This window comes from Sus scrofa, chromosome 15 (assembly GCF_054392235.1).
Source record: "Sus scrofa isolate SSC_HxYL_T2T_F1_AM1 chromosome 15, Sscrofa_HxYL_maternal_Yorkshire_Landrace_v2.0, whole genome shotgun sequence".
Classification (NCBI taxonomy): Eukaryota; Metazoa; Chordata; class Mammalia; order Artiodactyla; family Suidae; genus Sus; species Sus scrofa.
The window spans coordinates 127,216,762-127,228,780 of record NC_139397.1 but is presented as its reverse complement, the minus strand read 5'-3'; the positions used below and the strand labels follow the sequence as shown (position 1 = coordinate 127,228,780).

Sequence of the window (12,019 nt, the reverse complement as noted above, 5' to 3'; positions counted from 1 at the left end):
GTTTCTGATCTTACATTTGGATCTTTAATCCATTTTGAGTGTATTTTTTTGTATGGTGTTGGAGAGTCTTCTAATTTTATTCTTTTATGTGTAGCACTCTCATTTCTCCAGCACCACTTATTGAAGAGGGTTTTTGGCCACTGTATATTCTTGCTGCTTCTGTTGTAGATTAATTGACCATAGGTATATGGGTTTATTTTGGGCTTTATATATTGTTCTGTTGATCTATATTTCTGTTTTTGTGCCAGTTCTATACACGGTTTTGATTACTATAGCTTGGTAGTATAGTCTGGAGTCTGATTCAAGGTTGCTTTGACTATTCAGGGTTTTTTATGTTTCCATGTAAATTTAAAAATTTTTTGTTCTAGTTCTGTGAAAAATATCATTGGTAGTTTGGTGGGGGTTGCACTGAATCTATAGATTGCCTTGAGTATTATAGTCATTTCTACAGTATTTATTCTTCCAAACCAACAACATAGTATATATTTCCATTTGTGTCATCAATGATTTCTTTCATTAGCATCTTATAGTCTTCAGAGTACAGGTTTTTTGACTCTTTTGGTAAATTTAGTCCTAGGTATTTTATTCCTTTTGATATGATAGTAAATGGGATTGTTTCCTTAACTTCTGTTTCTGATCTTCATTGTTATTGTATTCAAATGAAAGAGCTTTCTGTATTAATTTTGTATCCTGCAACTTCACCAAATTCATTGATGAACTCTAGTAGTTTTCTGTTAGCATCTTTAGGATTTTCTTTGTATAGTATCATGCCATCTGCAAACAGCAGCAGTTTTTTCTTTGTTGTTCTTGTTTTTTCTGCCCCATGGCATATGGAGTTCCTGGGCCAGGGATCAGATCTGATCCATAGTCGTGGCAATGCTGGATCCTTTAACCCACTGTGTCACGCCAGGAATCGAACCCGAATCCTGGAGCTGCAGAGACCCCACTGATCCCATTGAGCCACAGTGGGAACTACAAACAGTGCCAGTGTTACTTCTTCTTTTCCAATTTGGATTCCTTTTATTTCATTTTCTCCTCTGATTGGCATGACTCAGACTCCCAAAACTATGTTGAATAAAAGTGTCTCAAGTGGATATCCTAGTCTTGTTCCTCATCTTAGCAGAAATTCAGCTTTTCACCATTTAGAAAAACGTTAGCTGTGTATTTGTCATGTATGACCTTTACTGTGTTGAGGTAGGTTCTCTGCTCCATTTCTGGAGGCTTTTTTTAAAGTCATAAATGGGTGTTGAATTTTGTGTAAAGCTTTTTTGCCTCTGTTGATGATCATATGGTTTTTATTCTTCAACTAATTAATGTAGTGAATCACACTGATTGATTTACAGATACTGAAAAACCCTTGCATCCCTGCGAAAAGTCCCACTTGATCATGGTGCATGATCCTTTTAATGTATTGCTGGATTCAGTTTGCTAGTATTTTGTTTTCTCCTTTCCTTTTTTTTTTCTTTCTTTTTAGGGCCACACTTGCAGCATATGGAAGTTCTCAGGCAAGGGATTGAATCAGAGCTACAGCTGCCAACCTGTGCCACAGCCATAGCAACGTGGGATCCAAGCCGCCTCTGCGACCTATACCACAGCTCACAGAAACACCGAATCACTGACTCACTGAGCAAGGCCAGGGACTGAACCTGATTCCCCATGTATACTAGTTAAATTCATTTCTGCTGCGGCACAATGGGAACTCCCCAGTTTGCTAGTATTTTGTTGAGGATTTTTGCCTCTGTGTTCGTCAGTGATATTGGCCTGGAATTTTCTTTTTTTGTGGTATATTTGGCTGGTTTTGATATTTGGTGATGGTGGCCTCATAGAATGTGTCTTCCTCTGCAGTTTTTTGGAAGAGTTTCAGAAGGCTAGGTGTTAACTCTTCTCAATTTTTGGTAGACTTCATCTGTGAAGCTCTCTGGTCCTGGCTTTTTTCTTTTTTTTTTTTCAGAATTTTATTATATTTTTTATTTTTTAGAGTGATTTTTATTTTCAATTATAGCTGGTTTACCGTGTTCTGTTAATTTTCTACTGTACAGCAAGGTGACTCAGTCAAAAATACATTCTTTTTTCTCACATTATCCTCCATCATGCTCCATCATAAGAGACTAGATATAGTTTCCAGTACTATACAGTGTGATCTCATTGCTTATCCATTCCAAATGCAAGAGTTTACATCTTTTAACCCCAAATTCCCAGTCCATCCCACTCCCTCCCCCTCCTGCTTGGCAACCACAAGTCTACTCTCCATGTCCATGATTTTCTTTTCTGTGGACAGGTTCATTTGTGCCATATATTAGATTCCAGATATAAGTGATATCATACGGCATTTGTCTTTCTCTTTCTGACTGACTTCACTTAGTATGAGAGTCTGTAGTTCCATCCATGTTGCTGCACATGGCATTATTTTGTTTGTTTTTATGGCTGAGTAGTATTCCATTGTATATATATACCACATCTTCTTAATCCATTCATCTGTTGATGGACAATTAGGTTGTTTCCATGTCTTGGCTATTGTGGGGGTGTGTGTCTTTTTCAAGGAAAGTTTTGTCTGGATATATGCCCAAGAGTGGTATTGCTGGGTCATATGGTAGTTCTATGTATAGTTTTCTAAGGTACCTCCATACTGTTTTCCACAGTGGTTATATCAATTTACATTCCCACCAACAGTGCAGAAGGGTTCCCTTTTCTCCACACCCTCTCCAGCATTTGTTATTTTTTTGTGTGTGTGTGTGTATTTTCTAGGGCTGCACCCATGGCATATGGAGGTTGCCAGGCTACGGGACCAATCAGAGCTGTAGCTGCCGGCCTACGCCAGAGCCACAGCAATGCGGGATCCGAGCCATGTCTGCAACCTACACTACAGCTCATGGCAACAATGGATCCTTAACCTACTGAGTGAGGCCAGGATTGAACCCGCAACCTCATGGTTCCTAGTCAGATTCGGTAACCACTGAGCCATGATGGGAACTCCTCAGCATTTGTTATTTTTGGACTTGTTAATGCCCATTCTGACAGGTGTGAGGTGGTACCTCATAGGTTTGATTTGCATTTCTCTAATAATCAGTGAGATTGAGCATTTTTTCATGTGCTTGTTGGCTGTCTGTATATCTTCTTTGGAGAAATGTCTATTCAGGTCTTTTGCCCATTTTTCACTTGGGTTGTTGGCTTTTTTGCTGTTGAGTTTTATGAGTTGTTTGTATATCTTAGAGATTAAACCCTTGTCATTTGCATTGTTTGAAACTGTTTTCTCCCATTCTGTAAATTGTGGTTTTTTTGTTTGTTTAAGGTTTCCCTTGCTGTGCAAAAGCTTGTCTGTTTGATTAGGTCCCATTGGTTTATGTTTGCTTTTATTTCTGTTGCTTAAGGAGACTCACCTGAGAAAACATTTGTATGGTTGATATCAGAGAACAAATGTCTTGCCTATGTTCTCTTCTAGGAGTTTGATGGTATGTTGTCTTACATTTAAGTCTTTAAGCCATTTTGAGTTTATTTTTGAGCATGGTGTGAGGGTGTGTTCCAGTTTCATTGATTTACATGTGACTGTTCAGTTTTCCCAGCGCCATTTGCTTGAAAGACTGTCTTTTTCTCATTTTATGTTCTTGCCTCCTTTGTCAAAGATTAATTGACCATAGGTGTCTGGGTTTATTTCTGAGTTCTCTATTCTGTTCCATTGATCTGTCTGTCTGTTTTGGTACCAGTACCAGAGTGTCTTGATTACTGTGGCTCTGTAAAATTGCCTGCAGTCTGGGAGAGTTATGCCTCCTGCTTGGTTTTTTATTCCTCAGGATTGATTTGGCAACTCTGGGTCATTTGTGGTTCCCTGTAAATTTTTGGATGGTTTGTTCTAGTTTTGTGAAAAATGTCATGGGTAATTTGTCAAGGTAATAGGGATTACCTTGAATCTGTAGATTGCTTAGGGTAGTATGGCCATTTTTGCAATATTAATTCTTCCATTTCAGTAGCATGGACTATCTTTCCATTTTTTTGAATCCTCTTTAATTTCGTTGATGAATGTCTCAGAGTTCTCAGCATATAAGTCTTTCACCTCCTTGGTCAGGTTTATTCCCAGGTATTTGATTTTTTTAAATAGAATTTTTAAAGGTATTATTTATTTCTGTATTCCTTTTCTAATGTTTCATTGTTAGTGTACAGAAATGTGACTGATTTCTGAATGTTAGTCTTATATCCTGCTACTTTGCTGAATTTGTTGATCAGTTCAAGTAATTTTTGGGTTGAGTCCTTAGGGTTTTCTATGTATAGAATCATGTTATCTGCATACAGTGACAGTGTTATCTCTTCTCTTCCTATTTGGATACCTTTTATTTCTTTTGTTTGTCTGATTGCTTTGGCTAGGACTTGCAATACTATGTTGAATAACAGGACTGAGAGTGGGCATCCTTGTCTTGTTGCAGATTTTAGCAGGAAGGCTTTCAGCTTTTCTCCATTGAGTATTATATTTGCTGTGGGTTTGTCATAAATGGCTGTTATTATGTTAAGGTATATTCCCTCTCTACCCATTTTGGTAAGAGTTTTTTTTCATGAATGGATGTTGGACTTTTTCAAATGCCTTTTTTGCATCTATTGAGATGGTCATGTGGTTTTTGACTTTGCTTTTGTTAATGTGGTGTGTGACATTGATTGATTTGCATGTGTTAAACCATCCTTGTGAACCTGGGATGAATCCCACCTGGTCTGGTGAATGATCTTTTTGATATGTTGTTGAATTTGGTTGGCTAAAATTTTGCTGAGAATTTTTGTGTTTACATTCAGCAAAGATATTGGCCTATAGTTTTCTTTTTTTGGTGGTATCTTTGTCTGATTTTGGAATTAGGTGATTGTGGCATCATAGAATATCTTTGGGAGTGTTCCTTCTTATTTACCCTTTTGGAAAAGTTTGAGGAGGATGGGTACAAGTTCCTCTTTGTATGTTTGGAAGAATTCACCTGTGAAGCCATCTGGTCCTGGACTTTTATTTGTAGGGAGTGTTTTTATGACATATTCAATTTCATTTCTAGTGATTGGCCTGTTCAGTTGATCTATTTCTTCTTGATTCTGTTTTGGCAGGCTGTAAGTCTCTAGAAAGTTGTCCATTTCTTCTAGGTTGTCAAATTTGTTGGCATACAGTTGTTCATAGTGTTCTCTTATGGTTTTTTGTATTTCTGTGGTATCGGTTGAGATTTCTCCTTGTTCATTTCTTATTGTGTTTGAGTTCTTTCTCTCCTCTTCTTGGTGAGTCTGGCCAGAGGTTTGTCAATTTTGTTTACCTTTTCAAAGAACCACTTCTTGGTTTTATTATTTTTTTCCATTGTTTTCTGAATCTCTATTTTATTTATTTTCTCTCTGATCTTTATGATTTCCTTCCTTCTGCTGCTTTAGGTTTTGTTTTTTCTTCTTTTCTAATTCATTTAGGTGGTGGGTTAAGTTGTCAATTTGATATTTTTCTTCTTTTTTGGTGGAAGCCCTGTATTGCTATGATTTTCCCTCTGTGCACTGCTTTTGCAGTATCCCATACATTTTGACTGGTTGTGTCTTCATTATCATTTGTCTCGAGGTATTTTCTATTTCCTTCTTTATTTCCTCATTGACCTATTGTTTTTTTAGTAAAATGTTGTTTAGTCTCCATGTGGTTAGTTTTTTCTTACATCTTCTCCTGTGGTTGATTTCTAGTTTCATGTCTTTGTGGTCAGAGAAGGTACTTGAAATAATTTCTATACTCTTAAATTTGTTGAGCTTAGCTTTGTGCCCCAGTATGTGATCAATTCTTTAGAATGTTCCATGTGCACTTGAGAAGAATGTGTGTTCTGATTTTCTTGGATGTAATGTCCCAAAAATATAGATTACATCCAACTTTTCTTTTGTGTCATTTAGGATCTATGTTGCCTTAATGCTTTTCTGTCTAGAGGATCTGTCCATTGATGTGAGTGGGGTGTTACAGTCTCCTATGATTATTGTATTCCCATCAATTTCTCCTTTTATGTCTTAGTATTTGTTTTATGTATCTGGGTGCTCCTATATTAGGGGCATATATATTGACAATTGTAAAATCCTCTTCTTCAATGGATTCTTTTACCATTAAATAGTATTCTTCTTTGTCTTTCTTCATGGCCTTCATTTTAAAGTCCGTTTTATCTGATATGAATATTGCAACTCCTGCTTTCCTGTCTTGAGCTTTGGCATGAAATATCTTTCCTATCCCCTCACTTTCTATCCATATGTGTCCTTTGCCCTAAGGTGAGTCTCTTGTAGACAGCAAATTGTAGGTTTTTGCTTTTTTTATCCAATCCACCACTCTGTGTCTTTTGATTGGAACATTCAGTCCAGTGACATTTAAGGTAATTTTTGATAGATATCTATTTATTGCTGTTTTAAACCTTGTTTTCCATTTGCTTCTATGTTTCTCCTTTATTTTTTTGGTTGGATGATTTCCTTTTATTTTATGCTTGACTACTTTTCTTTTTAGTTTTTGTGAATGTAATGTCTGGTTTTGATTTGTGGTTGCCCTGTTTTTTAAGTATGGTAATCCTCTCCTATATCTGCTGCTTTAGCCTGGTAGTCATATAGGCTCAAACTCATTATTAAAATTAAAAAAGAAAAAAGAATCTGTATTTTCTTACTTTCCTTTCCCACATGCTATGATTTTGAAGTCTTTTTTTTTTTTTTAACATCATGTTTGTCCTTTTGCTGTTCCTTTGCTATTTATCATCGCTTTTACAGTATCTTTTTTCTCTTTTATATCCACATGCTGGCTTATTTAACTGATTACTTTCCAGTTGTGGTTTCCTCCATCCTAGTTCTTCTGACTTCTTTTTTTATTTAGAGAAGCCCTTTCAGTATTTCTTTTAGAATGGGTTTAGTATTACTGTACTCTTTTAGCTTTTGTTTGTTGGAGAAATTCTTCATTTCCCCTTCTATATTAAATGATATTCTTGCTAGACAGAGTATTCTATGTTGCAAATTTTTTCCTTTCAGAACTTTAAATACATCTTGCCACTCTCTTCTTGCCTGCAGTGTTTCTGTAGAGAAATCACCTGGTAGCCTCATGGGGGTTCCTTTATAATTAATGTTTTGCTTTTCTCCTGCTGCCTTTAGAATCCTCTCTTTATCTAAGTTTTGCCATTTTTGTTATAATATGTCTTGATGTGGGCCTATTTGGGTTCAACTTGTTTGGGGCCCTCTGTGCTTCCTGTATCTTGATATCCATTTCCTTTAGATTTGAAAAGTTTTCAGATATAATGTCTTCAAATATATTTTCAATCCCCTTTTCTTTTTCTTCTCCTTTTGGAATTCCTGTTATGCATATATTGGCCCTCTTTATCTTATCCTATAGGTCTCTTATATTGCTTTCATGTTTTTTCATTTGGTATTCTGTCTGTTGTCCTGACTGAGTTATTTCCATTATTCTATCTTCGAAGTCAGTAATTCATTCCTCTGCATTATTCATTCTGCTCTTTATTGCCTTTAGCTCAGTTTTTATCTCTGCAATTTTTTATCTCTTTCTAATTTTTCTGTATTCCTCCTTGTATTTTCTAGTTCCTTTCTAAAGGAATATGCATTCCTGTTCATATCCACACTTAATTCCTTGATATTAAGCCTTAACCCCTTTAGTATTTTCACTGCCTTTCTTTTGAACTTGGTGTCTGTCAGACTGCAGAGGTCTGTTTTATTGTTTCCTGTTTCAGGTGAATTCCCCTGTTCTTTTAACTGGGAGTGATTCCTGAACTTCTTCTTCTTGCTTATGTTTTTCTTTTTCTGTGAGTTTAGGGAAGCCAACCTGTAGTCTTGGAGGGCTACTTATATGCAAGAGTGCCCGTTCATGTTTTGTGGGGGATTGCTATTTATTTTTGGTGTGGGAAGTGTAAAGATTTGCTGTCTCTTTCTTCAGTGTGAGCAGGCTGTTATCCCCAGGGTGCTGAGTGTGTTTCCAGGGAGAAGGAGGCAATGGGTAGGGCAAGTAGTCAGTGCCTGGTGGCTGGACTCTTAACAGCAGCAAGGACCTGCAGGAAGGTGGTGCAGGCTACTCTTAGTTGCAGGGCCCTGGGAAGTGGTGATAAGCCTTAGGCAGATTGGCAAGGTGCCCAGAGCATTTGGCAGTGGCAGCAGCAGAGTCTGAGAGTTCCCAGGGGAGTGAGAGCAACAGTAGGTTGCAGTGCCCTCCTCTGAGGTTTTTGGAACTGCAAGTGGTGCCTGTTCAGGACCCCTAGTGGTAGCAGGGCACACCCACCTCTGGAGTTAGTGATAACTGTGGTGGTTTGCTGCTGCCACCTGCAGACCATGCACGAAGCACCCTGTCTTGCTTGTCCCCACGCAGGAGTTGCTGCACCAGCTGATTCTAGTTGTAGGGTCTTGGGAAGGGGCAGTGATCAAGCATCTGGGCCCTACCTAGGGCATTTGCTAGTGGCAGCTGCATGGTAGGTGTGTTCCCAAGGGAGTGAGAACAACCATGTGTGGTGTTTAGTTGCACTACCCTCTTTTTTTTTTTTGCCAACCCTTGAGGTGACTGTGGCTGCAAGTGGAGCCCAGTCACAGGCCCCCAGTTGTGGCAGGCAATGCCTCCCTCTGCCTCCGAGATGCCACCGCTGTCCATCCCTGCTGCCTGTAGATCATGCAAGAGGCACCACATCACACTTAGTCCCCTGCTGCCCTTAGCCCACCCAAGAGGTATCCAGCTACCCGTCACTTGCATAAGAAGTGCCCAGTTTCCCACAGCCTGAGCAAGTGGCTTCTCACCACCCATAGCCTGCACCAGAGGCACTCCGACCTCTGAGAGCTCTCATGTGCTCAGGGAGATTCCTATGGCAGTCCACCCCTCCTTTCTCACCCTCCCCAACAATGGCACCTTGCTTCTGACTGTGGGCCCAGACCTTCTCCTGCGTTCCCTCCCCAGACCATAGCACACCACTCCCCCACCTGTGGCACACTTCTCTTTTGCCTCTCAGGCTGTCCCCACACAGCCTACCCTGGTCCTCTCCCTGGGACTGACCTCTGGAGCCTGAGGCTCAGCTCCCAGCCTTCACCTGGGACTCTCAGGCTGTGGTGTCCAGGGCAGTAGTGCAGATGATCTGTGTGACTCTCACTCTGCTTTGCCCTCCTCAGTCCAGCCACTGCACTTTTCTTGGTGACTTTGAGGTCCTTCTGTCTCTACTGACCTCCTCATCGGTTAGGAATACTAGTCCCGACCTGATTCCTTTTCTTTCTCTCTTTCTTTTGTTCTACCTAGTTATGTCAAGAGTTTCTTGCCCTTTTTGGAGGCTTAACTTCTTCCAGCATTCAGCACATGTTCCATGTGAGTCATTTTACATGTAGATGTGTTTTTTTTGATGTGTTTGTGGGAGAAGGTGAGCATGATGTCTTACTCCTCTGCTGTCTTGATCTGCCTCTCCAGTCCTGGATTTTTGTCATTGGAAGTTTTTTAATCACAGTTTCACTTTCAGTGATTGTAACGAGTCTTTTCATATTTTTTACTTCTTCCTGGTTCAGTCTTGGGAAGCTATACCTTTCTAAGAATTTGTCCATTTTTTTTTGGTTGACATATCCTGTTACACAGCAGGATCTCATTGCTAATCCATTCCAAAAGCAATAGTTTGCATCTATTAACCCCAAGCTTCCAATCTATTGGCTTTATTTATTTATTTATTTATTTATTTAATTTTATAGTAGTCTTTTCTGATCCTTTGTGTTTCTATGATGTCAATTTGTAACTTCTCCTTTTTCATTTCTAATTGTATTAATTTGAGCCCTCTTCCTTTTTTTCTTGATGAGTTTGCCTAATGGTTTATCAATTTTTATCTTTTCAAAGAACCAGCTTTTAATTTCATTGATCTTTTCTGTTGTTTACTTCATTTCTATTTCATTTGTTTCTGTTCTAATCTTTATGACTTCTTTCCTTCTGCCAACTTTGGATTCTGTTTGCTGTTTTTCCTTGTAGTTGATTTCTTGACTGGTGGGATGTGGTTGGGAGATGTTTGATATGATTTCATTTTGCTTAAATTTACTGAGACCTGTTTTGTGGCCTAGCAAGTGATCTATCCTGGAGAATGTTCCATGTGTACTTGTTTTTTTTTATATTATTTTTTATTTTTTAAATGATTAATTTTCCATCGTAGCTGGTTTACAGTGTTCTGTCAGTTTTCTACTGTACAAGAGAGAAATATGGGGAGAAGGGGTAAATTGGGAGTTTGGAATTGACATATACACACCACTACAATTTTCTTTTTTTTTTTGAAAGATTGGAATTATCTTTTGAATATTTGATAAAATTTCAAGTGATATTGATAACATCACAATTTGATAAAAGTTAAATTGTGTGGGACATTTTTGTGAGTGGCTTTATTTTTTATTTAAAGAAAAATTTTTTTTTTTTTTTTTGTCTTTTTACTCTTTCTTGGGCTGCTCCTGCGGCATATGGAGGTTCCCAGGCTAGGGGTCGAGTCAGAGCTGTAGCCACCAGCCTACACCAGAGCCACAGCAATACGGGATCCGAGCTGCATGTCTTTGACCTACAGCACAGCTCACGGCAATGCAGGATCCTTAACCCACTGAGTGAGGCCAGGGATCAAACCTGCAACCTCATGGTTCCTAGTCAGATTCGTTAACCACTGAGCCATGACAGGAACTCTTTTTTTTTTTTAATTTTTAATTGTTATTTCCCCAATACAGCATGGTGACCCAGTTACATATACATGTATACATGTACAGCATGGTGACCCAGTTACATATACATGTATACATTCTTTTTTCTCCTGTTATCATGTTCCAGCATAAGTGACTAGACATAGTTCTCAGTGTTACACAGCAGGATCTCATTGCTAATCCATTCCAAAAGCAATAGTTTGCATCTATTAACCCCAAGCTTCCAATCTATTGGCTTTATATATTTATTTATTTATTTATTTAATTTTATTTTAGGGCCACACCCATGGCATATGGAAGTTCCCAGGCTAGGGGTCCAATTGGAACTGTAGCCACTGGCCTGCACCAGAGCCATAGCAATGCAGGATCCGAGCTGCATCTGGGACCTGCACCACAGCTCATGGCAATGCCGGATCATTAACCCACTGAGCAAGGCCAGGGATCAAACATCCTCATGGATGCTAATTGGGTTCGCTAACCACTGAGCCTTAACAGGAACTCTGAGGCAGGTTCATAAAATGTACATTTGGAGTTATTTCAGTAGAAATGGCAGTTAAAGATGTACTATTATATTGTAGCAATTATTTAATAGCATTTATTCATCTCTCTTTCCTTCTTTGTTTTCTCCTTTCCTCCTCTTCTTCTTCATTCTTTCCTTTCACACAGTTATTAGGTGCCTAATATGTGTTTAGGATATAAAGTGATGAACAAAACTTACAGAATTATTACATTTTTTAGGGATTTTAGTCTAATGGGGGAAATTAAGAAAATGATTACAGAAATAAATATTGTTTTAATTCCTAGCAGGAGAAATTTAAGGTAAGTTTTCCTTAGCCTAAAGATATAGTTTCCCCAAATTATAGGCTGTTTGTTTGGAACTTGTATATTTTCACATAGAAGCAATAATATAAGGAGTTCTCATGCAATCCTATGCAGTCCTATTTAATCTACATGTTGCTAAATATCTCTTTCTAACTTGTTTTTGTGAGATATTATTTTCAATATGGTGAAACTGTGGACATAATAAAGATAATAATGTAAGGTTGATGGTGAATGGTCTGAAAAGAAAAAGCTGAGAAGGGAAGGAAGTAGAGTCCATGAATCACATAGTTAGCCTATCCCACCTAAGATCTTCATATGAATAAAGATTAGTAAGTTTTAAATTCTATCATGAGTTTATATTCTGGTAGGGGAGATAGACTACATAAATAGTTAATGGCAGCATAAAGTATATGTGCAGTGATACATGTTTTTAATAAGAAATAGATGTGGTGTAGAGAGAATACTTAACTCCTGACTTCAGGGATTAGCAGGTCAGAGAATACATCAGTAAAGAGATGATGCTTCACTATGACTTTGCAGGATAAATAGTAGTTTGCTTAATGAA

At 38.3% G+C, this 12,019-nt stretch overlaps 1 protein-coding gene across 30 annotated transcripts in view; it reads left to right on the top strand.

Moving 5' to 3' along the window:
• The window catches only part of KANSL1L (KAT8 regulatory NSL complex subunit 1 like), a 579,301-nt gene that overhangs the window by 457,819 nt on the left and 109,463 nt on the right, over positions 1–12,019 (top strand). The window lies entirely within an intron of this gene.